The sequence below is a fragment of the Telopea speciosissima genome, chromosome 7 (assembly GCF_018873765.1).
Source record: "Telopea speciosissima isolate NSW1024214 ecotype Mountain lineage chromosome 7, Tspe_v1, whole genome shotgun sequence".
Taxonomy (NCBI): domain Eukaryota; kingdom Viridiplantae; phylum Streptophyta; class Magnoliopsida; order Proteales; family Proteaceae; genus Telopea; species Telopea speciosissima.
This window is the reverse complement of record NC_057922.1, coordinates 43,744,097-43,771,097: the sequence shown is the minus strand read 5'-3', so window position 1 is coordinate 43,771,097 and position 27,001 is coordinate 43,744,097. Positions and strand designations below refer to the sequence as shown.

Below are 27,001 nucleotides of genomic sequence, written 5' to 3'. Positions count from 1 at the left end.
CTGGAGTTCGATGTGGCCGAGAAGAGTAGTACTTGTTCTTAGACTGAACAGGAAAGTAGTGGGGTTGGGACAACTGTATTTTTTTCGCTACCCATTCAGACAGATTCAGAGCCTGTTGCCCCAGAGGTTGTACCTATTGAGGTTCAAGAACCTATTATTGATCCTATTCCTGGTGAAGCTCCTCAAGTTCAGGATGTGGTTGTGGAGGCTCCACTTAGGAGATCCATTAGGGAGAGGAGGTCAACCATATCACCCGACTATGTGGTCAATCTGGGAGAGCATGACTATGACATTGGTCCTGTGGTTGATCCAGTTACTTATTCGGAATCTGTTTCTGGCCCTCAGTTAGATTTATGGTTGGAAGCAATGAAAGATGAGATGCAATTAATGAGATATAATGGTGTTTGGGAACTTATTGAGTTACCTGAAGGTTTCAAGCCTATTAGATGTAAATGGGTGTACAAGACCAAAAAGGATTCCGAAGGTAAGATTGAGAGGTTTAAAGCCAGACTGGTAGCCAAGGGATTTACTCAGAAAGAGGGAGTTGACTATAATGAGACTTTCTCACCAGTTTCTTCAAAGGACTCTTTTAGGGTAATTATGGCATTAGTAGCTCATTTCAACATGGAGTTACACTAGATGGACGTGAAGACTGTCTTTCTGAATGGAAACCTTGATGAGGAGGTCTATATGGTTCAACGTGAAGGTTTTTTTTTATGGATGGTTCAGACCATCTTGTGTGTAGACTTAAGAAGTCTATCTATGGCCTCAAGCAAGCCTCTAGACAGTGGTACATAAAGTTTGATAGTATTGTGACTTCATTCAATTTTGTTGAGAACCGCGTAGATCAGTGTATATACTGCGAGGTGAGTGGGAGGAAATTTATCTTCCTGGTACTTTATGTGAAAGACATTTTGCTTGCAAGTAGTGACGTTGGATTGCTACATGAGACAAAGCAGTTGTTGTCCAAGGAGTTTGACATGAAGGACCTTGGTGAGGCATCTTTTGTTCTTGGCATTGAGATCCACAGAGATCGTTCACGCCACCTATTAGGTCTTTCTCCGAGGGGTTACATCGATCGTGTCTTGAAGAGGTTCAGTATGCAGGATTGTAAACCTGGGAATGTTCCAATTTTTAAGGGAGACAAACTGAGCTTATCACAGTGCCCTAAAAATGATGCTAAGAGAGAACAAATGAAGTTGGTACCCTATGCTAGTGCACTTGAAAGCATCATGTATGCTCAAGTGTGTACTAGACCAGATATTGCTTTTGTAACAGGACTTCTAGGCAGATATCAGTCCAACCCTGGCCACGATCACTGGGTTGCTGCCAAGAAGGTTTTGAGGTACTTAAAGAGGACAAGAGATTATATGTTGATCTACAGATGTGTTCAAGATCTATAGCTAGTAGGGTTTTTAGATTCTGACTTTGCTGGCTGTCAGGATGGCAGGAAGTCAACATCATGTTATATTTTCTTGATGGCAGGAGGGGCAGTGTCATGGAAAATCACAAAGCAGGGAATGATTACTTCTTTAACTACGCAAGCAGAGTTTGCAGCATACTATGGGACAGCTACTCAGGCAGTTTGACTGAGGAATCTCATAAGGGAGTTAACAGTATTTGATTTTGTGAATAGACCTATCCAGTTATACTGTGATAACAATTCTACTGTATTGGTTATCAACAACAATAATGGTATCACAGGGTCTAAACACATGAAGATCAAATATTTGACCATCAAGGAAAGGGTCAAAGAAGGTGACATCACAGTGGAACACATTGGCACAAATGACATGGTTGTTGATCCCCTAATTAAAGGCCTTCGCCTTAATGTTTTTGAGAGACATATTGTCATTAGATGCGGACTTTTAGTGGGAGTCATTTTATTTTTGCTCTATTGTGTAATGAAGTTCGTATCTGTGCTTTATCTTTTGATAAATTTTGGAATTCATATATCAACTGTCTATGGCATGAATTTTCTATTCAATAAAGTGCAGTTTATCATGACTGTTGTGTTAACACATGGGTGTTTTACATGTTGGCATGTTGTATATGTATCTGTTATAAAGTCTTTAGGTATGTAATAACCTTAAGCAAAGGCTGGGGCATTTATTTTTGGCCTTAAGGTATGTCTTATATCACATAAAGTAAAACTTGAGTTACTAAATATAAGACATACAGGTTCGTTGGAACCATAAAGTTTTCTCTAATGTGTCCTTGCGTCACTTAAGGAAAGAGAATTGGACTGACAAAGGAGATGACACATAAAGATTATTTATAAAGTGTCATTCAGTTGCTACACTACCATATTGCATCCATTTCAGTAGAGTTAAGGACATTCGTGACTATAGATGGTCCTGTGTTGCTTAAAAGATGCAGTTATCACCATGACCTGGTGTTTAAGACTTTATGTGAGGGGATTGATCCCTTTAGAATTATTTCTAGATCAACATGAACGCGCGCGCAGGATTTCAAAAATGATTTTGAACTATTTTGAACGAAAACGAAATCTTTAGTTTTTCAACTTTGGTTACAATTAATATAGCCCAAGTGGGAGAATGTTAGAATATTTTATTTTATATTCTTACCTTTTTGGGTGGGCTCTATTAATTGTGGCAATTACTATTTCTATGGGGTTGGTCTAATAAGGAAGATATGCAACATCTTGGGGATCTAATATGGACTGGCTAGTGTGGGCTCACAGATCACCGTTAGATATGTAATGGGAAGATCTATGGGAATCTGTATAAAATGGAAGCTTGGTCCCTCCTCTAAACCCTGATCATTCACAATATTGCAACACCACTCTGGAGAAACGGTGACTTGAAGGTTCTACCATTGAGCCAGTGCTAAAGGGGAGTTTAGAGGAGAAGATCCTTGCTTCAAGGGAGATAGAAGGCTTGTTCTGCTGCGTTCTTCATCGTCTCCATGGATCCCAAAGAAGGTACACTCTCGAGAACGATTCTATCACATGTATGGTTGTGTTCTTAATCTGTAAATTTGCGATCCTGTACAAATTTATTCTTACAGTACGAGAACATCTTTCACTGCGTTCCCATTCCCGTTCAGGTAACACCCTAACGGGTGGTGATTTGTTTAAAAATATTTAATAGGCCTTTAAACAAAGTTGAATTGTAAATCAGAGTAAGCAAGCATTTTACAGACAGAAACTGCTAATGTGAGTAATCATCACAACTAGTGGGTCTAAAGGTCTTTTTATTCGTAGTAAGCAACAGTTTATAGGGGATGTTCACTGCAAAGTGGGAATAAGGCTGCTTATATTATTACCCTCCCCAAACCCCACAGTAGCGGGAGTCTTGTGCATTGGATTCACCTTTTAAATGGAAGAGAATATCGATTAAGTAGAACAATCTAGAATTATAAACTTTTCTAGCCAGATCGGGGCATGGACCAGATCTTCCCCATCATTGAGAAAAAGGGTATCCTAAGCCGACATGCCCATGCCCAATACGTCTGCATGTGAAGCCTCAGGTCTTAGAGCTTTGGCTTGATCTTTCGGCCAAACTTGAAGGACATCCAGAGAGTGATCTTTCAGGATTAAGAGGATATTCAGAACAGCCCTTAAGTGGGTCAAGAACCATAGAAGACTACTGGAGAAGCCTACTACACATTCTAGATGGACATGGAGTAAATATCAAAGTTTTTCCTCCTTGCCCTTCCAACACCATTTAACTTGGGGTAAAAATGTAAAATACACATACCCCACTAAAATGCACCCAATATTCCTCATGCCCCCTAAGGTTTTGACAAGTCCACACGCATCCCCTCAAAATTCCACATAGCATCCCTATTTTTCAGCCTAAAGCCATTTAAGTCCAATCCGCTAATTTCAGGTGTTAGATATTAAGTTTTTTTTTTATTGGCCAAACTACCCTTTCTTCTAACCACCCTTATAATTTGAAAAGACCTTTTTACCCAACCCTCATATTCCCTAATTGGTTTAACCTGTAACTCATCTTCCCCAAATCTGCAAACCCACTGGAATCCATTAATGGATCTTCTCTTACACTGCTCGGGACAGGGCTGAGGCTTGAAGCAGAGGGTTCATTGGTGATGATTGTTGGGAGATAAAGTGGGAATGCAAAATCAATGAGATGGTGGGTGAGGTCTCCCTTACCTTGCCTGTCGTCAAAAACTTTACCCCATGAATCATGATAAGACGAGTTTCTCAGATTAAGATTTTGGTTAGTAGAAGGGAAGAGGTGAGGTCTGGTGGGGGTGTTCGCATGTAGTGGAAGGAAAATGGAAGAAATAGAAGAAGAGAAGGAGGGATCCACATCCTCTACTTCCATTACTTGTACTTGCATCCTACTTCCAGAGCTTCTCAGTGTGCCACCTGTCTTTATGAGAATCCAACTGCCTGTATTGAATTAATTCAATTTTTTTTGAAAATCTAATGAGACCCTCTTTGAACCGGTTTAAACCCCTAAACTGAACCACTTTCAGTCAATCTAAACCCATCTCCATTTCACTCATCCCCATTTCATTTGAACGAAAAATTCTAAAAGTCTCTGCAACTCATTGCTCCATGAAAACAACTCTGCAACTCATCGTAGCACATCCGGGAGAACCTCTCGATCACTTGGCACCGTCTCACTATTGAAATCGCCAGAAAGATGATGATGATTCAAGCTCTGTAGAGTCTCTTCATCTGCAACTCATCGCTCCATGAAACCGTCTCAGTTTTAATGGGTAGAGGCAGCAAAGTATCTTCATCCCTTTGAATTTTGCAGAGAGGGTTACAATATTATAAGAGTTCATATGTGGTTGAGCTTCTGCACAGGACTAATTTCTTCCCCTTTCTTTTCCTTTAAAAATATGATTTATTAACACAATTTTACACAGATCTCTCTGGTTCAGGGAAGTGAGGAAAGGGTATTAAATCTCAGATAGACTTAATTGGTATTCTGTTTTTGAATCCAATATTGAATGATGATGTAAAAATTGCATATATCGTACCAAAAAAAAAAAAAAATGCATGTGGACTTAACTGGACTTAACTGGTGTTCTGTTTTTGGAAACCAAGGCAGAACAAGCAAAGCGATGAGATTTTCTTTTTGGGTAAGAAGGAAAGCGACGAGATTAAAACATAATCCAAGTCCATGCTTAAACCAGAACCAGAAAGCAATGCCGAGTTCTTTGGGAATTTGATTCACCAGGAAGAGAGAGAGAGAGAAGAAACCAATTATTATAGATCCGAGTGAAAGAAAGAAAGGGGTGAAAAAAGGAAAAAGAAAATGAAGAATGGAAGAGGGAAGATGATCTTCTCCAATGCGAAAGCCAAATTCATAGAGCTTGGAAGCAATAAAAAGGACTACAGAGTAGCAAGCGGAACTCACTGAGTGGGTAAGTGTGAGGGAAAAAAAATTCTATATGAAAGGAATAAAGGACTAAAGGAATTACAGAGAGAAAACTAGGTAGTAAAGAAATCAAAGAGAGAAAGAAATGCAATTTTGAGGGCAAAGACAGTTGGAAGACACAAAACAAACAAAGGAGATCCAATTACCAAAATTGTCTTAAATCTAAGTTTAAAGCTACGAAAACCATAGTTGTATCAGTAACCGCTGTGAGTTGTAAAAAATACCAATAAAAAATGAGAATGTTTAGTAAGGGAAAAGAAAGAATTTGAGAGTAGCAGAAACTAGAAAGAATTTGTCTCATGTTCTAGATTTCTGTTTTGACAGAGGGAGACGAAGAGGGAGATTTCTATTCTTTGTATTGGTTTTCCTTCTCCATTTTTTTCATTGATTTTAGAGTAGTTGAATATCTCTCCTTTATACTTCTATACATAGTTTGAAGGCCGGTGTTGCTCTGAGTTTCGGGAAGAAGAGAAGAAGGGAGCGGAACCTCTGCCGGATTTCGTTAGATCGCCATGGCCATGAACGATGAATCAGATTCTCTGAGTTTTTCATATGAAGAGGAGACCTTCAGTTCGATGTTCGTTGGTCTGAGTTTTTCGGAAGAAGAAGATGTTGGACAAGTGTGTGTCCATCAAACCCGGTTTGGTCCAGTTCAACCCGGTTCACATTTGTATTGAACTTTTATACATTTTAGTTTAATATTATCACATGCGATATAAACTTTTTGAGCATTATGTGTCCGTAAGTTTTACTTAAAATGGTAGTCACGACTAGGGTTTGGGCTGGGCACCCTCATCATATGGTCGTCGCATTGGGTATGCCTAGACATGTGATGTCAGGATACGAATGCGAGTGCTCACATGTTTGATATGTGCATTGGCGAAGAATCTACTTGGTCGACTCCCTCATGTATTACTGCCAGATGTAGGAAGGGATAGACATGTGTCACCAACACCTTTTGCTTGAGGAAGCCCTGTCGCTGCAAAGTGTGATCGCATTCTTTGGTGTATCAATGACTGAGACTCAAGCGAGTCAAAGCCGGTGTTCTAGGAATGCGTGAACACTTTGTGAGTGAAGGAGTTATCCAACATGGTCACCACTGTCCGATTAGGCGAACACCAAGATTGAGACTGTCTATGTATGGTCGGATCAGAATTTGGCTCTAGTGCCATTTTGGAAATGGTTTTGCAAAAATCTATTTTACATAAAATGATAGATTATATATAATTATTTGAACAAAGTGTTTTATCGAGTTTTGCGAGACCCGATCAGATACACAGACGCTTTTATATAGACATGTACTATGGATTGGGGTTTGGCAATACATGTGTTCATATCCTAGATTCCATAATGATGGTGTTGATTAGTGGGGGGGTTGTATATGATAATTTGTTATCATATGGGGAGTTATTTAGAATTTTCTATTTTAATTGGTTCTTTATTTAATTAATGGATATGGTGCTAATTATAATTATCCATAAATATGAAATAAAGTAACTAATTAATATTTTCCCTATTAGATTCTGCTTCTTCACCAATTAGAAGTACTTTGAGTTTAAATGGAACTACCAATCAAAGAGAGAAAGAGAGACAGACTCTCACTAGGATTAATTATAATCCCTTTAGGGTTTTTTGGAAAACCCTAGCTTTATATATAGGAGACCAAAAACGCAGAGGGGGCAGTGCTCCACGTTTTTGGCTGGCCCCCTCTCTCCTGCGTTTTGGTCTCTCTCTCCCTCTTTGAGATCTCTTCTTCTTCTTTTTGTTTCTCTCACCTGTGATTGAGAGTTAGGGTTTTGAGAAAACCCAAATCTGTGCTTGAAGAATTTGAGAGCATCTGGGATTGGCTTGAAGAACCTTGGTAGCGCCATTTTGGAGGTTCAGATCCATTTACTTGGAGCGCTCATTGGAGGAAGAACCATTGTCTATTGGAGGAACAACACTTGAGGCTCACCAGGTTAGCAATTCTATATTGATTCCTTCAGTTATTGATTATTTAATATTTATGGGATGCAAAAGAAACTCGAATCAATTTATTTCCGTTGTGCATTCGAGTATGGAATGGATCCCTCTTGCCATGTGATGTATTAGACATGATTTTCTTCGTCCCATTTGTGTTCCATAATTGCATGGGACACATGAGAGAAGGAGAAACCCTAACATGGATGCACTAGGGTTCCCATGGGCGACCATGGGAAACCCTAAAATTAAAATGGGGCACTCTCGGGACACCATGGGCTAACCCAAGGCATGCAATACCCTAATTGGTTTATAATTGGTTTTCCTAGGAAACCATGGTTTGATCCCTGGACCGTAGTTTGACCTACAAAAGAGGAAGTAGAAGGGTTTTCAAACGTCGGTTGAACTCTGCGAACTCACCTTCTTCCAAGATTGAGCAGCTTGGTTCACGGAAGAAGCTCTACAGAGCTTGAAGAGGAAAAGAATGGCTTTGAATAGTCTGAGACGGTGCCATAGAAGAGGAGAAGAAGGGCATTGAAAAGTCGGCCAAACTCTGCGATCTCACCGGAATCGTTTTGAGCAGCAACGGCGGTTTGATATTCGTTTGGGAAGAAGGGTTTGAACAAAACGATATAGAGGATGTTAATTGTTAAGTTAGGGTTGTGGCCTGAGTTTGGTATAATCGTTAAGAACCGGTTGGGTTGGTTTGAGTGGGGGTTTATGGCGGTTCAGACAAAGCTCAGGTGAAATTCAAAAAATTTTGAGTTCATTCATTCACAGCCGTTGGATGCTCATAAAAACAGGTGGCGTGCTAACAAGCTGTGGAAGTAGGATGGAAGTAGAAGTAAAGGAAGTAGAGGATGTGGATCCAGAGAAGGAGAGGGTTCGGTGGTGATGATTGTTGGGAGATAAAGTGGGAAAGCAAAATTAGAGAGACTTGTTAAATACCGGATTGGACTTAAATGGCTTTAGGTTGAAAAATAAGGGTGGTACCTGAAATTTTGAGGGGTACGTATGGACTTATCAGAATCTTAGGGGCATGAGGAATATTAGGGACTAGGATCCTCTACAGTACCGGTGGGGCGGCGGTGCACATCCGACGGCACAGCAGAGGCCAGGTGGCACATATGGCACACATGGCATCTGCTGTGCCACCCGATGTGCACCGCCGCCCCGCTGGTACTAAAGAGGATTTTAATTCGAATATTAGATGCATTTTAGGGGTACGTGTATTTTACCGTTTAACTTGAAGGGACATCATGATCTTTTTCTTTCAGGTTACCTTGGTACACATGAATCATATCGGTGATCTTTTCTGATTACCAAACGACAACATCAATGTTAGGAACAAAACGTAATAATTACAAAACCATTATGGGAACCAGAAACTTTTAGGTATAATGTCATACCCTAATTATAATCATAAAGCAACCCGTGATCCTTTCTTCCTAGTGGTGACACATGAGCCCAATGATCGTCGGCCACAATGCACAGCCTAAGGTCAATGTGGAAGAAATTAAGCTCTTACAAGCTATTACAGTAAGAAGTCACAGGATTCAACTTAATTGATCATCTTTGTGTATTTGAGTGGCATTTTGTGGATTGTGGGTCTGCACCATTATTGAATGGGACCCTCTTCATCTTTCCCCATGGATATGCTGGGTTTATGGGTGAAAGAAACATGAATGAGAACTTAAAGGTTCAGAGTTACAGTCTAACAATACATTACAGGGCTTACCCAACACTTGAAATTAAGAAATTAAGAAAAAAAGTTAGAATTGCTTGATCAAAGTTCAATTTAGCCATCTTTAAATAAAGTAAGAACTACTTACTGTCAGTGGCTAGTAGCAGTAGTACTGTTAGTAACAACAGAAGTAATTAAGAGAGACATCTAAAGGTTAGCTAAATGACTAGTTTTGTGGGCAAAGAAGAGCTACAAAGAGGGAGATTGTGAAGAAGGCTGAAAAGAATTAGAGGAAGAAGTAGAAGAAGATGAAGACAAGATCTTCTTGAGGAGCTGGATGATTGAGCGAGCGATGCAAATGGCAGGATCAGAATGGGCCGTCTCCAAGAACATGGCGTGGACCCTGAGCGCAACCTCAACGCCTACGCCAAGCCGCGCTTGCTCGTACTTGATGGCTTCCTCGCAAAGGCCGCAAACCCATATGCCACCAAACCTCTCCTTCACCCATCCAATGTAGCCCACCGTGCATTCCTCCCACATCCCACAGCATCCACACTCTGCCCGCTTCACCACTTCTCCACTCGCCATCTCCTGTTCTTCTTCTTCTTCCTCTCTTATCCACTCCTTCACTTACCTCTTCTACCAGCGTTCAGACTTCAAAGCTTCAGACTTGACTAGACTAGACTTTGCCTTTAATAAGGGGAGCTGATTTCACCAACGGGTCTGGCCCATAACCTTTTCTCACCAGTCTAACTAACTTGTTTGTTATGTAAGGGAAAAAAGGAGAAGTATTGCAGCTGAAGTAGCTTTTATATATATATATGGTCAAAAGTTCTCTGTGCCAGGAAGCCCATATGGGGGTGGGTAAAATAACCACCCTACCCTCCTGAATAGCAGGTCCATGTGTCTAGGTCCAGGTTACGCTGCGACACAAAAAAACATCTGTTTTATGCATATGCGCAAGACAAATTTACACACAGAGGGAGGCAAAATGATTGTCCAACCCCCATGAAAGATTGAAATTCTGCCCCTTTGATGCCGAGGCACTCTCATTGGTTGCCACACTCAAGTGTCACCTATCCAACCCTACAGAGAACGTACTCTCTTGTCATACTTGCGATCATACAGGATAGGTCCATTGTCCACAGTCCGGTCATTATGGAAGCATGTGATTAATTCCCTGACTGATATCAATATAAATCAGCTGTATCAAATCGGATTAGATCAAACATGCCTCCTTTAATTGAAAAAAAACCACATTCATATTGTATGTCGATTGTCGGATTCATATTGATCGAAAATGTTATGTGATTAATAGGACTCGATCTAGTGTATAAACCCTAGATTGGGTCAGTCTATTATGAAATAAGTTAAAGGGCTTGATTTAACGCATTACATTAGTTTTGAAACTTTTAATGTATTGATCAAAGACTTAATATTTGATATTAGAGTCAGACACCAATTCTACAGATACAAACCATGTTTTAGAACCATGGATTGCGGCCCCGTAGGTCAAGCTTGATTGGGATAGAATCATTGAGCATGGAATCGATCCATTCGGGGCCATGTAGACGAATTAAGCCAACTCTGATTCTTTTACAGGTCCATGTCCAGTTCAATTCTTTTGAATCACTGGATCATGCATTTTCAGCCGTTAGATTTGTTGATTAGTGTACAGGATAAATGGCAAACCATCTTCAATTCTCCAATTGGAACACCATAACTTAGAATTTTTAATAATTAAAAAAAAAAGAAAGAGAATGATTGGTGCTCTTGTGACGTGTCAGTAAACCACAGTTTGATGGAACAAATCTATGTGCTATTAATTCTATATTTGTCCAATGATACAGATGCATTGAATTCTGGATAATCAGTGGGTGGCAACGTTATCTCCTTTTACAAATAAATTAGAAGAAAACAAAATAAATATCAAAAGGGTTGGTGGTATTCGGGCATTTCGGTGCACAGGAACAAATAGGATCAGTTGTCTGAAAGTTAGTTGGTCAGTTAGCATCAAAGGAAAACCAAAGATACCGTCTCCAGGATTCCAATCTAAGGGTTTTAAAGTAGCCACATCCTCATTGGATGTTTTCCCTTACTACCTAATAAAAAAATAAAAAATAAAAAAATTAAGAAAGAGAATTTCAATGTCTTAACTGACAAATGGATTCTGTAGATTTTATGTCAAAAGGTTCCAAAACTAAGAAATGGGTTAATAAATCATATAATTACTTTTTTCAATTTTGAAATTATATGGGTGATGTTGCGTGTGAAAACCTCCGGTGCTTGGTTCGCCCGTGGATGAACCTGCAAAAACCAAGCAATGAGCGCAAGAGGGCCGGTGTGGCTCCGGCCTAGGACTCTCCGATGCTCAAGTCAGGTCTCCAACGCGACAGCGTAACTGTGTAGTAAAAAGCAAGATGATGAATGGTGCTCCATACCTGGGTATTTATAGAGTGAGGATGAGATGAGGCGGTTGGGAGAGTCCTAGTATGGTAGGAGTCCTTCTTTTGGAAGGCTCTCTCGCGTAGAGCGGAGTGGAGAGCTATTTTCGGGGTCGGACTCTTATTAAGGTAAGAGTCCATGTAAATTGCGATTTCGTATTGCGCTGGGATCGTGGCTCGATCCTTATCCCGTGATTCTCGGGATGTGCTGACGTGGCCCCGCGATCCCCGGTGGGGCGCTATGGTAGCCTCTGTGGAGGAGGGCTCGGCCTAGGAGGTCGGCCTGGTAGGTCGGTCTTGGCAGTCACCTCGGCCTGGGAGGTCGGTTTGAGAGGTCGGCCTGGGAGGTCGGCCTGTTAGGTCGGTCTCGGCAGTCAGCTCAACCCAGGATGTCCTGTGTATGCTCGGTCAGGAGTTTATGACTGACTTGTGTGAGCTCGGCCTTAGCCCCAACTGACTTGTGCGAGCTCGGCCTCAGCCTCGGCTTCAGTGCTCGGCCTCGGCTTCAGTGCTCGGCCCAACTCGATTCTCGGACTGAGGTTGGGTCAGCCACGTGGTAGCCTCTGATAGGTGGGGTGTTTTATGCCTCATCACAGGCCCCCCCACTCATCAGGTGTCGGCTCGGCGTTGATGAGTGAAGTTTCCTGGGTGCTTTTCTGGAAGATTCTTGCGGTTGGACCGAGATTATTTATTGCTGCGGATTTGACGTTGTACGATCCGACGGTTGGGTGTCCGTGCCACGTCAGCAGAGTCATTATGGCGGGCTCGGGAATTCGAAACGTCCTTTGATCTGGGCCGTTGGATCATGTTGATCTCTGGTCGACCGTTGGATCAGTAAAACCCAAGGATTATAAATAGGCGACTCCTAACTATTCATTCTTCACTGCTCTAAGTTATTGACTTCTCGGCAAGTTTGGAACCGTCAACTCGGTAGATCTCGTCGTTTGCTTGCTCGTGAACGACTCGGCCGAAGCTTCGTTCGTGATCGACTCGGCCGTCGTTTCGTTCCCGCTCAGCTCTTCTTCAACCAGTAAGTCTTCTCCTCCCAGTATGTCAGTTGGTAGTAGTCCTATGGGCGAACTGCTTGCCAGGGCGGCAGAGGGCGCGAGTCCGAGCCGAGAACTCCCCGTCCGCTCTCCCACCATAGACCTGTTGGGCTCGACCTCAGACGAGCCCGATGTAGTGGAGCTTCGTCAGGCCGAGGTGGCCGAGCCCCTGTTACCCATGGAGTTTGACCACGCGGCCCAATCCACAGCCGCAGACCGGGTCGAGAACTCCGGGTCGTCCTCATCCGATGAGGAATCAAGCGAGGGAGATTCGTCCGAGATGGGGGTTGGCTCGGTAAGCTCGTCTACCGACGCCCCTGAGCCCGAGGAAGGTAATGTCGGCACCGTTCCGAGCACAACCACGGAGGCCGACCTCGACTATCTGAGGACGACCTACGCCATCCCCGAGGACATCCAGCTCCGAGTTCCTAACCCCGGGGAGATGGCCTGCTTCATTAGGCCCGGCGAGGTGGCTCTGTACGAGACACCCTTCAAGTATGCGTTCAGGCTCCCCGTTCTCAGCCTGGTGGACCAGATCTTGGACCACTTCCATTTGTCTCCTGGTCAGCTGGTGCCGAACTCTTGGCTGGCCGTGTACGGCTTCTACGCTTTGTTCTGCGAGATGGGCCGAGGTGCGAGCGTGGCGGTTTTCTCTCGGCTTTTCTTCCTGAAGAAGTCTCCCGAGAAGGGGTGGTATTACTTCTGCCGCCGATCAGGGAAGAGTGCGACTCTAGGCGGCCACAAATTTCTGGTCGGCACGCCGACCTTCAACAAGTATTGGAAGCCCCGTTTTTTCTTTGCTTCTATTCCCAACAGCCCTCTCCGAACCGAGTGGAAGGAGATGAACCTAAACTATGTAAATAGGGTACTACCCCTGACCGAGAACGAGATGACCTCGCTCGACCTGATCCCCCAGCGTCCGCCCTTCGATGTCCTCCAGCTTCAGGACGAGGGGTTTCTTCAGAGTTGGCATATGACCCCTGGTAGGAACCCTTGCCGAGCTCGTCTCTGTTGTCCGAGCCGACCCCTTTACTTAGTTTTCTTTTCTTTTTCTGACTCGTTTTTTTATGTTTTCGGTTTCTCTTGCAGTGGTCGGTCACATTCCTCCAATGGACACAGCTCGGCTAAGGGCCGAGACCATCGCTGATAGGAAAAAGAAAAATGCCGAGAAGAAACCCCGGGGTGAGTCCTCCAAGGCCTCCAAGGGCAAGGCCGTGATGCCGGGATCGTCGGACGCGGTGGTCGGTCTGGAGGCCGAGAAGAACACGGGTCCAGCCGGGTCTCCGAGGAAGGGGAAAGGCCGAAAAGGCGAGAGGAGCCCGCCGAGAGATATCAAGCGTCAAAAGCTCTCGGTAAACCTGGCGAGTGGCGGCCTTCCGCCTGTGGCCTCTCCCACCAACATCTCCCGATACATCCTGGGGAGGGCTTCGGCCAATAATGTCCAGTGAGGCCGACCTGGCGCCTCTTTCCGGGGGACTCGGCCCTGACGTCGGCCGCTCACGCCAAGGAATGGCTTGATGCCGGTTGGCTTCCAGCCGACAAGGAGAAGCTCGAGGCGCTGTCCGACCTCGAGCTCCTCTCCACCCTATTCCAAGATTTTAACATGGTAAGTTTTCTTGTTGGCTTTCGTAATTAGATATGATCTGGGTAATTTGTCTTGAATTTTGTTCTCATGCTTTTTTGTAGGGGTTCGCCAAAGCAGTGGAGACCATGCTCCGCTTCGAGCGGCTCCGACCGAGAACTATTCTTTGGGCGTCCAAGTGCAAGAAGGCTTATCGGGACGCCCGGGATGCCGTTCGAGGCGTCGGGAGACCCAAGAGAAGCTCACCGCTGCTGAGGCCGAAGTGGAGAGCTCGAAGGCCGAGGTGGCTAGGCAGAGAGAGAAGGTCCGGGCTCTGCAGGCTCGGCTCGCCGAGGTGAAGGAGAAGGCCAAGGAAGATCTGGCCACGGCTCGGAGCGCGACAGTCAGCGACTATCTCCAATCGGAGGAGTACGCCGATATCTGCCATGAGATCAGGAAGCCTCCCTTCGCCGAGGGTTTTGAGGCAGGCCGAGCTGAACTTTTGGCCGAGATCAAGGCGGCGTACCCAGATCTCAATCTCTCCCGTTTTGATGATGATGCGACTACCTTCGCAGGGGAGATGGCAGATGAGGAGGGAGCCGAGGTCACCCAAGCTCTGGCCCTTGAGGCACCTACTTCGGCCGACGTCCTCCCTCGGGGAGCTGGACCCCAAGACCCTGCCGCCGAGCCCAGTACCGTGGACGCTTTCGAGGTCGCCTCCAAGTCCCACACCGAGGAGACGGAGATGTAAAAATATATATTTTTTTTTTGTGGGGCCGAACTGCCCAATTTTGTAACCGTGCCGATCAGTCGGCTTACAATGAATAAAACAACTTATTTTTGCCAGAATTTGTCTAAGTATTTGAACTCGGCTTCCTCAGTATTCTTTTCCTTGCGTATTCTGTTTTGTTTGTGGCCAAGCTGCCGAGTCGTTTCACTAGCCGTGCTTAGGAACTCGTCTCTTTTTTATCCATGCCTCATGTGGTCGGCGGTTTCGGTCATACAACGCCCGAGGTCAATGTGATCCTCGCTTTGGTTAGTTAACTCGCCTTTCCCTTCGGTCCGATTGGAGAGGCTATCATATAAGCGGACTCGTGGCCGAGTATCCTTCCTGGCCGAGCCTAATGCCTTAGCTTAATTTTGTACTTTGTTAGGTTCGGCCAAACAGGGATGTCGGCCCTTGAGAGGTCGGCCAGGTCAATGAGGACCGGTCTTACGACTCGGCTACCGACCTACGAGGGTCAGTCTTTGAGGTCGGCCTGGCCTATGAGGACCGGTCTTACGACTTGGCTGTTGACCTATGATGGTCGATCATTGATGTCGGCCTGGTCTATGAGGACCGGTCTTATGACTTGGCTGCCGACCTATGAGGGTCGGTCTTTGATGTCGGCCTGGTCTATGAGGACCGGTCTTACGACTTGGCTGCCAACCTATGAGGGTCGGTCTTTGAGGTCGGCCAGGTCTATGAGGACCGGTCTTACGACTTCAACTTGGGAGCTTGCCAATACGTTAAGTGTTGGAGAAAAAGACTTTATTGAATCAAATGTCGAAACTGAAGCCGAATACAAGCATGCTCAATTATTGAAAAAACTTCTTCAAATTTTCAGAGTTCCAAGGTCTCGGTACCTTCTTGCCCCCCGTCTGCAAGCGATACGTGCCAGGGCGAATTTGCTTGGAGACTATGTACGGGCCTTCCCAATTTGGTGCTAATTTTCCTTGTTGCTTCGGCTGGGATGCGCTGAGTTTTCTGAGAACAAGGTCCCCTTGACGGAAATGCCGCTCTTTGACTCTTGAATCATAGTAGCTTGCCGTCTTCTGTTTGTACGCCGCGTTCCGGAGTAGGGCATTTTCTCGGACTTCATCGAGGAAGTCAAGATTTGCTCTCAGCCCATCTTCATAGGTCTTTTCATCGAAGTTGAGCACTCGGTACGATGAGGCCATAACTTCAATCGGTGCGAGGGCTTCGGTCCCATAAGCGAGGCGAAATGGACTCTCCCCGGTTGGAGTTCTTACAGTCGTCCGATATGCCCATAGGACACTTGGGAGTTCTTCCACCCATCTCCCCTTGGCCTCATCCAACCTTCTCTTAATGCCGGCGAATAATGTTCGGTTGGACACTTCTACTTGTCCATTTGCTTGCGGATGAGCTACCAAGATGGGTCGGAAGTCAATGTGGAAGTGCTCGCAGAACTCTCGGAAGGCCGGATTGTTGAATTGCGCGCCATTATCAGTGATGAGAACTTTCGGTAGTCCGAACCGGTAGATGACCTTATCTCGGAAAAATTTCTCCATGTTCTTCTCAGTGATGGTGGCAAGGGGCTCGGCCTCGACCCACTTGGTGAAGTAATCGATCGCTACTACTACGTATTTTCTGTTTCCCGATGCCGGGGTGAAATCTCCGAGAATGTCCATTCCCCACATGGCGAATGGGATTGGGCTCAGCATTGAGCTTAACTTTGTTGCTGGTCGGCTTGGGATTGGCGCGAACAGTTGGCACTTCTCACACGTCTTCACGTATCTCATGGCCTCTTCTTGCATTCTTGGCCAATAGAATCCTTGCCGAAGTATCTTGTATGCAAGAGCTCGGCCGCCCATGTGACTCCCGCATATTCCCTCATGCACCTCGGCTAGTGCATACTCTGCCCCCTTCGGTCCCAGACATCGGAGAAGAGGGGCCGAGATTGCCCTTTTGTAGAGTACTCCGTTGATCATCGAGTACTTGGAAGCTCGGATCTTGACCTTCCTTGCTTCGTCTCGGTTCCCCGGGAGCAGGTCATTCTCCAAGTAGTTGACAATGGGGTCCAACCAGGTCGGCCCGTCCTCTTCAATGTGCTTTACGCTTTCTTCTTGTAAGGATGGCTTCTCCAATATTTCTATGTATACTGACCGGCTCAGGTATTGGAGGTCGGCCTCGGCCAACCTGGATAAGGAGTCCACCGCGGCATTCTCTTTTCTCGGTATTCGAGTCATCTCAAAGTGCTCAAACTCGGAGATCAGATCTTGGGCTCGGCCCAGGTATGCTATCATCCTTTCGTCTTTCGCCTCGTAGTCTCCGTTGACCTGGTTGACCACAAGTTGGGAGTCTCCTCGCACCTTCAACCGCTTTATGCCCATAGCTTTGCTGACTCGAAGTCCAGCTAGAAGGGCTTCATACTCAGCCTCGTTGTTCGAGGCAGGAAACTTGAACCTTAGGGCATATTGGACCAGAAAGCCTTCGGGGCTTACAAGTATTAGGCCGGCCCCGCTTCCTCCGGAGTTGCTTGAGCCGTCGACATTCATGGTCCAAATCGGGTCGGCCGTAGCCCCAACCTCCTCGACTGTCTTTTCTTCTCCGGCCTCATGTTCGGAACCCGTGCATTCGGCGATGAAGTCGGCAAGGGCTTGTCCTTTTATCGCCGTCCTCGATCGATAGCTTATATCGTATTCACTTAGCTCAACCGTCCAGGAAATCAGCCGTCCCAAAACGTCGGGTTTTTGCAATATCTTCTTGAGTGGCTGGTCGGTCAGTACCGCGATCGGATGAGCTTGGAAGTACGGCCTTAGTTTCCTTGCAGCCATGACTAGAGCGAATGCTACCTTCTCGAATCCGGAATACCTTGTCTCGGCATCAACAAGAACGTGGCTGATATAGTATATCGGCCTTTGAGTTCGACTCTCTTCTCTGATCAACACCGCACTGACCGCTACGGGAGTGGCGGCTAAGTAGATTTGAAGCTCCTCTTTTGGTTCAGGTCGGCTGAGAAGAGGCGGGTTCTCCAAATATTTCTTCAGCTCTTCAAAAGCTTCCTGGCATTCGGACGACTAGATAAAGTCTTTTGGGTTCCGCATATTCTTTAGGGCCTTAAAGAATGGTAGGCACTTGTCGCCCGATCTCGACATGAATCGCGCCAACGCCGCCACACGTCCGTTTAGGCTCTGTACTTCTCGGATCGTCCTTGGAGGACTCATCTCTTGGATGGCTCTGATTTTTGCCGGATTGGCTTCGATGCCTCTGATAGAGACCATGAAGCCGAGGAATTTTCCCGAGGTTACGCCGAATGCACACTTGGCGGGATTCAGCTTCATCTGGTTCTTCCTCAATACGCCGAAGGCTTCTTCCAGGTCGGCCAAGTGGTGCTCGGCCTTCAAATTTTTCACCAACATGTCGTCCACGTAGACTTCCATGTTCTTTCCGATCTGCCCGCGGAATATATAGTTCACGAGGTGCTGGTATGTCGCTCCGGCGTTCTTCAGTCCGAACGGCATGACCTTGTAGCAGAAATTCTCTTGGTCAGTTCGGAAGGCCGTGTACGACTCGTCCTCCTCATGCATCATGATTTGGTTGTAGCCGGAGTACGCGTCCATGAAGCTCAGCATCTCGTGACCTGCCGTGGCGTCGATCAAGAGGTCGATCCGAGGTAATGGGTATTCATCTTTTGGGCAAGCCTTGTTGAGGTCGGTGTAGTCAACACACATTCTCCACTTCCCGTTCGGTTTAGGGACCATGACGACGTTAGCCAACCAGGTCGGGAATTTCTCCTCTCGGATGAATCCTGATCGGCGAAGCTTCTCCACCTCTTCTTTGATTGCAGTTTGTCGATCAAGTGCGTAGTTCCTTCTCTTCTGCCGGATTGGTTTTCGACCCGGATCCACATGGAGTCGGTGCTCGGCTATATGTCTGGGTATGCCTGACATGTCAGCGGCTGACCAGGCGAAGACATCGGCGTTCGCTTTTAAGAAAACTCCGAGCCGCCTCCTTTGATCTTCATTTAGTAGTGATCCGAGCTGGACCACCTTTGCTGGGTCATCTTCGCTGAGATGAAGTGGGGTCAGGTCTTCCACGGGTCGTCCTCTTCTCTCGATAAGCTCATCCCGCTGATCTTCTGGGAGATGCTCGACGCACATGGCCATTCCTCGAACATTACCCTTGTTTTGCTTGACGAAAGTAGCGTAGCACTCTCGTGCCTTCTTCTGATCGCCTCGGACCTCGTCGACACCATTCTCGGTGGGGAACTTCATTTTCAAGTGAGTCGGGGAGATGATGGCTTGGAGGGCGGTCAATGAAGGACGACCGAGTATGGCATTGAAAGCCACTACCGACCGTACCACCATGAATTTGACTTGGATCGTCGCCTGGCATGGAGCTTGCCCAATTGTGACTAGTAGATCGATCGAGCCCTTGATGGTCGCGGCCGCTCCCGAGAACCCGTGAAGCGAGGTGCCTTCGGGCTTGAGCGCATCATCGCCGAAGCCAAATTGCCGGTACGCTTCTAGTGACATAAGGTCCACGGATGCGCCGGTATCGACCAATACACGGTGGACGGGCCTGTTCGCAATTTCTACCTGCACCACTAAAGCATCGTCATGAGGTAAACTTATACCTTCGAGGTCGGCTTCGGTGAAGGAGATCGTCACCGCCGGCTTGAGTTTCTTGGCGGGCATCTCGGCTACTCCGATGAAGCGAGCGTTTGCCTTAGCCTTTCGAGTACTCTCTTGCCCGGGCCCTTCGAGGATAGTGTATATGGGGGCTCCCTTGTCATTGCTCGGCCCGGATCCGTCCTCCTTCTTCTCGGCTCGGACGTTGTCATCGTCTCTTTCAACTCGCTTGTTTTCGGCCTTAGGCTCGGCTCTTCTTTGATCTCGGTCATCAGGCCGCCGACCTCCACGATCTTCTCGGCCTCCTTTGACATATCGCTTCAAGTGGCCCGCTTTTATCAGCTCTTCGATTTCTCTTTTCAGCTGATAACAATCTTTGGTGTCGTGACCGGTGTCCTTGTGGAATTGGCAATATTTGTTGGGATTTCGAGATGACCCCGCTTGCATCGGTCGGGGTCGGCGGATGTACCCCCCATCTTGTATTTGCATCAGGATCTCCTTGCGAGACGCATTCAGTGGCGTGTAGTCGGGGCTCCATGCTCGATCCGACCTGTCAGCTCGGCGATCCGTCCTTGGCCTTTTGTCTTCCCTTCTATCGTCTGTTGTCGGCCTTTTCTTGTCGATACGACCTTCGTTGCCCTTCCGGGCTTGGAGGACCTCGGCCATATTTGCGAACTCGTTGCACCTCTCCAAGAGCTCGGCCAGGTTTTTTGTCGGCTTCCAGGCCAAGTCCTTGATAAGGTCCATGTCGGCCAATCCGTTGCTCATAGCCGTATGGGCCGTGGCCTCATCCAAATCCTTGATGTCCAAGGATTCCTTGTTGAAGCGGGAGACGAATGCTCGGATCGACTCGTCGGGCCTTTGCTTCACGCTGAGGAGGTTGACCGTGGTCTTCTTATGTTTCATACTACTCTGGAAGCGCGTGACAAAGGCTCGGCCGAGTTGAGCGAAGCTTTTTATGGAATTCGACGGCAACCAGGAGAACCATGAGGTCGCCGCGCCCTTGAGGGATGCAGGGAAGGCTCGGCAAGAGACGATCTCGGTTCCCCCGTACATGGTCATCATCGCATTAAAGTAGTTGATGTGATCTGTCGGGTCGGTCGTCCCGTCGTATCGGTCGAACGGGGGAGGTTTGAAACCGTTGGGTAGCGGCGCGATCATGATCTCGGGAGGATACGGGTGACGCCCGACCAAAGAGTAGGCATCCGGGGTCGCTTGTTTCTTCAACCCCTCCACTTGCTCGGCCAAATCTCGTAGCCGCTTCTCTAGCTCGGTTTCAGGTGCTCGGCCAACCGGCTCCTAGGCCCGGGGTCGATAGGGTCGGTCGTCCCGCTGTAGTCGGCCATTCTGGTCAGCTCGGTCCTCACCATCCTTCCTTGTTCTTTTTTCTTCTTAGAAGTTGGACCCTCGGGGGCTTCCCTGTTGTTCTTCTCGGGGAGGTGAGCTCTGACGCCGGGGAGTATGACGCGATCCTTCTCCGTGTCTCGGCGCGCGCCTTTCAACCGGGTCTTTCCTTTGTTCTCGGAATCTCCTCGGCGGTTCGTCCTCTCCGATCCATCCAGAAAATACCGACCTCCTTGCTACAGAGCCGGCCGGTTCAATTTCCTGCCCTGTTCGCGGGCTTTGGCGATGTTCTTGTTCACCCCGCCGAGCGCCTCTACTGGGGCACGGAGGTGGAGTCTTCTGGCGAGATGGGTGCGAGGACGCAGCCCGACTCGGCTCGGCCCTACGCCGGCCACCATTTTGCTGCAAGTTTCTTTCAGCGCGGACCGGAGCTGGAGGGAGCGCGGCCGACGGCTGGCCCATCAGCCCGCCTCGGGCCATCTGGTTCATGAAGGCGCGCAGCATCTCGTTGGTGTGGAGCATCTGCAGCTGCAAATCCATAACCTGTCGATTATTTGCCGGGGCTTCTGGGTCCAAACTCTCCGGCAAGGGTGGCGGTGCTAGTAGGCCATTCCCGTCCAAACTTGGCTCGGCCTGTACCCGGCTAGCCGCGGCCGTGGTTAGCGCACCTCCCCCATTCCCGCTCTCTGGAGGGGGAATGGTGCCCGTGATGGGCTGCGCACCACCCGCCCTAGGGGGTCTTCTTTATCCCCTGCCGAGAGGCTTCGGGGCGGTGATCGCCTGTCGCACAACGGGTGCGGCTCCTCCGTACAGGAAGTAGAGCCATGCTGTCCTGACCTCGTGTGCACCATTATTATTGCTCTGGGAATTGGCAGAAACGACGATGCTTGCTGATGTCGTTCCCACAGACGACGCCAAATCTGTTGCGTGTGAAAACCTCCGGTGCTTGGTTCGCCCGTGGATGAACCTGCAAAAACCAAGCAATGAGCGCAAGAGGGCCGGTGTGGCTCCGGCCTAGGACTCTCCGATGCTCAAGTCAGGTCTCCAACGCAACAGTGTAACTGTGTAGTAAAAAGCAAGATGATGAATGGTGCTCCATACCTGGGTATTTATAGAGTGAGGATGAGATGAGGCGGTTGGGAGAGTCCTAGTATGGTAGGAGTCCTTCTTTTGGAAGGCTCTCTCGCGTAGAGCGGAGTGGAGAGCTATTTTCGGGGTCGGACTCTTATTAAGGTAAGAGTCCATGTAAATTGCGATTTCGTATTGCGCTGGGATCGTGGCTCGATCCTTATCCCGTGATTCTCGGGATGTGCTGACGTGGCCCCTCGATCCCCGGTGGGGCGCTATGGTAGCCTCTGTGGAGGAGGGCTCGGCCTAGGAGGTCGGCCTGGTAGGTCGGTCTTGGCAGTCACCTCGGCCTGGGAGGTCGGTTTGAGAGGTCGGCCTGGGAGGTCGGCCTGTTAGGTCTGTCTCGGCAGTCAGCTCAGCTCAGGATGTCCTGTGTATGCTCGGTCAGGAGTTTATGACTGACTTGTGTGAGCTCGGCCTTAGCCCCAGCTGACTTGTGCGAGCTCGGCCTCGGCCTCGGCTTCAGTGCTCGGCCCAACTCGATTCTCGGACTGAGGTCGGGTCGGCCACGTGGTAGCCTCTGATAGGTGGGGTGTTTTATGCCTCATCAGGTGATATCCCAATATTTACTCCTGTAGAAGCTTCAGTAGTCCCAAAAATGATTGTGATAACCCTAAAAGAAACAGTGTCTGTAACTAGAAAAATCCATGATCTAATGGATCTTAAGTTAAAAGAAAATAAACCCTAAAAATATAAAAAGGGACATAGCAGGGATATAATACTAATTAACAAAGTTTAATTTATAGGTTAAAGTTCTTTGTAGGGAGAGTGTGGTTCCTATACATGCACAGGGCCAATGGAAGTTAATGCAGCGACATCAATAAGGTAATAATTACCACCTTTATTTTTGGATCCCACCTCTCTATATCTGAATGAAGGACACACATTTTCCCATAGAAAATTTTCTTCCTTTAAAGTAATGCTTGATTCAAAGCAAAAAATAAAATAAACAAACTCAAAAAACTTGAGAAGAATCAAATTTGGATTGGAATGGCAATCTTATAGAAATCGAGACCGAATCGATCCAACTTGTGACCGGTCTGGTATTTTTCTGTGCTAGATTTGGCATTTTGGATCTGGTTTATAGACGTGAAAGGACTTTTCTGACGCTGATGGAGATTAAAATCAAAAAGAAAAAGATGTTGAGATTGGACTCGAGGGAGGGGGGGGGGGGGTGTGAGAGTACTCGAGACCTGTTTGGATCCTTTAAAGCTCATTAAAGAGAACTTTTAAAGCTCATTAAAGAGAACTTTTTTCTGTACCATGAGCTCACGGGAGAGTATCTTTGTGTGGCACTGTGGTGACCCAAGGAATGTATTAGATGGGTTCCAAATGAATTGCTCTCCATTCTCCAACAAATACATCTATGGGTTTCCTACTTTCCTCTCTCCCTCTCTCTCTCTCTCTCTCTTCCTACTTGAGGGATAACTGCAACAACCAAGCATCTTCTTCTGTACTAACAACAACCATAAAAAAGGAAGTAGAAATGACATAACAAGCATGCCTCTTCATTACGTAGTCTGGTCAATGGGGGGAAAGAAAATTTGAGAATATTCCAAATTAGTGTTTAAATTTTACACATCATTTTCACTACATCCAATCCTCCTACTCTATCTATTGACCTTTGGACTTGGAGAAGACTCCTAAATCCAAGTTGGGATATCCCAAGTTCCTGGTTAAATTGTACACACATCTAGCAGATGCTTTAATTCTAAATTCATTCTTTTTTATCTTAAAAGAAGGAGAAAAGATTGTTGCCTTCCTTCCACTAGTGTAGGGGCTAATGAGAATAGACACAGGGGCATCAATATGAATGAGATTTATTATATATTTTACAAGGAATGAGCAATAATTTTGCTTGCGCTCTTGTGTCAGGACACATGATCCATGTGAAAGTGACAATGTTCTTTTTTCCCGTGAAAGAAATTGATACTTTTTCCTTCATTCTATTCCTATCCAGCCTTTGTAAGGAACAACTGGGTCATGTTTCTTTAATTTTCAGTATCCTACTTGTACTTTACATTTCATCAATATACACATTGTTGATCTTTAGCTAAAAAAAAACAGAATAAAAAAAAAAAAATCAAAATTAACTAAAATCTATTGAAAATTGGGGATCCCAATTTATTGAAAATTTTGCAAAATTGACCAAAATTTACGAAAATTGAAATGAAAAATTACAGAAAGCAGTTTCATTTTAGCTCTGGGTCTTATACCAAATTTTGGCGAGGCGAGGCGAAACGAAATGAATTTTAGAATTATAAACCCCTCATTACTGAGTATGATAGAAGATCCGGATTCTCTATATCCCAACCCTGCCTATATGAATTTGAGTCATGACAATATCCCTTCTATTTCCTCTCTAGTATTTAGCCCCAGATTCAGCCCAAACATTCCTGTGCCATGTCAAAGATATGTTTTTCAATTCCCATTTCAAAAAATAAATAAATAAATAAATTACGAATATAAAAGGTGTGACCCTGGAAGAGAAGTGTAGGTCCACGAGTTTGATTTATATCAACTTCCGAGAGAGAGAGAGAGAGAGAGAGTCCCAAGCCTATGGAGTTTTTCAATTGGGCTGAGAATGATAATGTTGCCAACCACATCCAGTCCATGAGTGGTTCAAGCTCGGCTCAATTGGAATCCTTTCTTCAAGGATGAAGCCCCTTCCAATAATGTAGTAAAAGCCCAATTCTGAATTGCTTTCTGGGTTACCATGTACCAAGTGTGGATGGAAAGAAACCTGAGAATGTGGACTAGATCCATGTCTAAGACTGCGTTTGGTTGTGTAAATCGACCGAACATCATTCTGTTGGACCATGATTCTGAATTTTTTAAACCGTTTGGTATCCTAATTCCAACGGACGACAAGAATTATGTAATTCTACATTTTACACTATATTAGATCATTCATCTGAGTTCACCTTTATAGGAGAACTCAGATTTGGATTACAAATTACAGCCTAGGTATAAATAGGATAATCCAAGAGGATCATACCTATCTGCCCTAAATCGAAAAACCTGGCTATCGCAACCTGCGTTCTCTCGCGACTGAGAAGAGAAGGGTGAACAGGAGTGTCTCGCGAAGGGAAGAAGAGAGCAAGATCAGATCTCACTCTCAGACTCTATAGCTCCCTCTCTGCTACCGTTCGAAAGAACAGGAGTGTCTCGCGATTCTCTCGCTCCCTGGGTATGTCGTTCCTAAATCTCATTCTTCTTTTCATCTCTCTCTGTCGGATTCTCTCACTCCCTCTCTGATATTTCATACCCATTTTGCATCTGTGCTCTCTCTTTCTCTCTCGCTCTCTGTCCTAGAACATGGAGTTTGCATTTTGTATTTTTTGTTTTTTAGGGTTTTAGTTCTAATTTGGGTGTTCTTCTTTCAGGTGTAAACTGAAGATTTGTCTAGGGTTCCTGTTCAGGTGAGTTTTTACACCTGGATTTTTGATTTAGTCTTTAATTCGTTTCTGCCTTTGTACATCCAATCTTAAGTGGCAATCTACAACAGTTTGAACCAAAATAAGGAATTAGCTAGAAATTCAAAAAACAGGTGATTTTTCACCTTCGGCTGTAATACCTGCCATTCAATGCTTTCACAGCCAACAAACAACTCCTTCATGAGATGGATGTGCCCTCCTTCATTCAAGCGTACATGTTCCCATTGACGAAAAATAGATTGTAGTTTATCAATCTGAACAAGAAAAATGCAGAATAGTTAGACACATTCAAAAAAAAATTAAAAAAACAAAACAAACAGTAGAACCACCTTCCCCTAAACACACCAACAACACAAACAGAGAGAGGGAGAATGACCTCCATTGAGCCAAATGACCAAATGTTTGGATTCTGGGAGATGAACAGCTTCAGTGAGCCAATAGAAGAGAGCTCTGCCAGAGACTTTATTAACAGAGACATAGCCAGGGTACTCTGTTTTACACATAGCCATGCCCATGGCCATAGAAGTCCAAGACTCCCAAGTAGTATTAGTAGAAAAAGAAGAAGAAGAAGTAGAAGTGAGTGATGGGTATACACCACCAACCAGCCCAGATGCTAACTAGTAGTAGCCGAGTCTGTCTTAGTGTAAAATGCTCTATTTTCGATGAAATAAATAGCACATAGGGAGAGAGAGAGTTTGGGGTATTTTCAAATTTTTTTTTTAAACTATAAATAGAATTTCTCTTTATTTCTTTTAATGGTGAAAAGGGTCACATGGTCTCCCCACCCCACGCCCTTGTTTCAGTCCTTGAATCCTCCATTAATTCCTCTTACATTTATTTGCTTGTGGATTTGACTACCTTTCCCCTAGCTAGCTAAGGGAACTACTCTCCCTCTCTCTCTCTCTTTGTACTGTTTTAGTTCACCTGAGTTGTATTCTTTAATTGCATAGATTGATGCTTCGGTACCCATGCCCTCATGCTTCTGTAACTTCCAGTCCAAGTGGTTATTGTAAGCATAAGTCTGTCAAAACCAGGTCCAAATACTTGTCCATTTAGTGTTTATTCAGTCTTTTTTCCTGAATTTTTTTTTAAGGTACTTGGAATGCTTTTACCGGAGTTGCTAAAATTGCAAGCGAATTAGAAATTTATTAGATTTGAGTTTCAGGTCAAAAATTAGAAAGCAAGTCTTTTAGTAACTTTCTTGGATTCAGTTACTTTCTATATTCTTTTCTTCTACCTCATCTCCCCCCCCTCCCCCACACACACACACAAAAAAAGTAGCCATTTCATGATTGAATCTGTGAATTGAAAATTCAGAAAGTAAATTCTAATGCAATGAAATAGTTTTCCTTGGGGATGGGCATCTGTAAAATTATTTGATTCGGACAGTCTATCTTGAGGCTGTATAGGATGAATTGAGGTCTACACCCAAGACAAAGCCACTTCTCTTTTTCTTTAATGGACTGTCTACATCTTTGTTATAGAACGTCAGTCTATCCTATCAATCCCATGTTATGTTCCAACCCAAACTATTTAACCATTGTCTTAGATGTACTCCAGCTTGTTTCCTTTCAGCTATTACTTTTATGATTGAGATGTAGTATAGTTATTGGAAGTTCTAGAGATATCTATATTTGGTTTTATCTGCAATCAATGTAGTTT

General features: G+C 45.7%; 1 long non-coding RNA gene across 1 annotated transcript; it reads right to left on the bottom strand.

Moving 5' to 3' along the window:
- Window positions 1–8,987: 8,987 nt before the first annotated feature.
- LOC122669317 lies at window positions 8,988–26,377 on the bottom strand. The gene is made up of 3 exons (XR_006333990.1): window positions 26,264–26,377; window positions 17,257–17,262; window positions 8,988–8,998 (listed from the first exon to the last, which is right to left on the bottom strand). It is a non-coding gene; the product is annotated as an uncharacterized LOC122669317 (long non-coding RNA).
- Window positions 26,378–27,001: the final 624 nt, after the last annotated feature.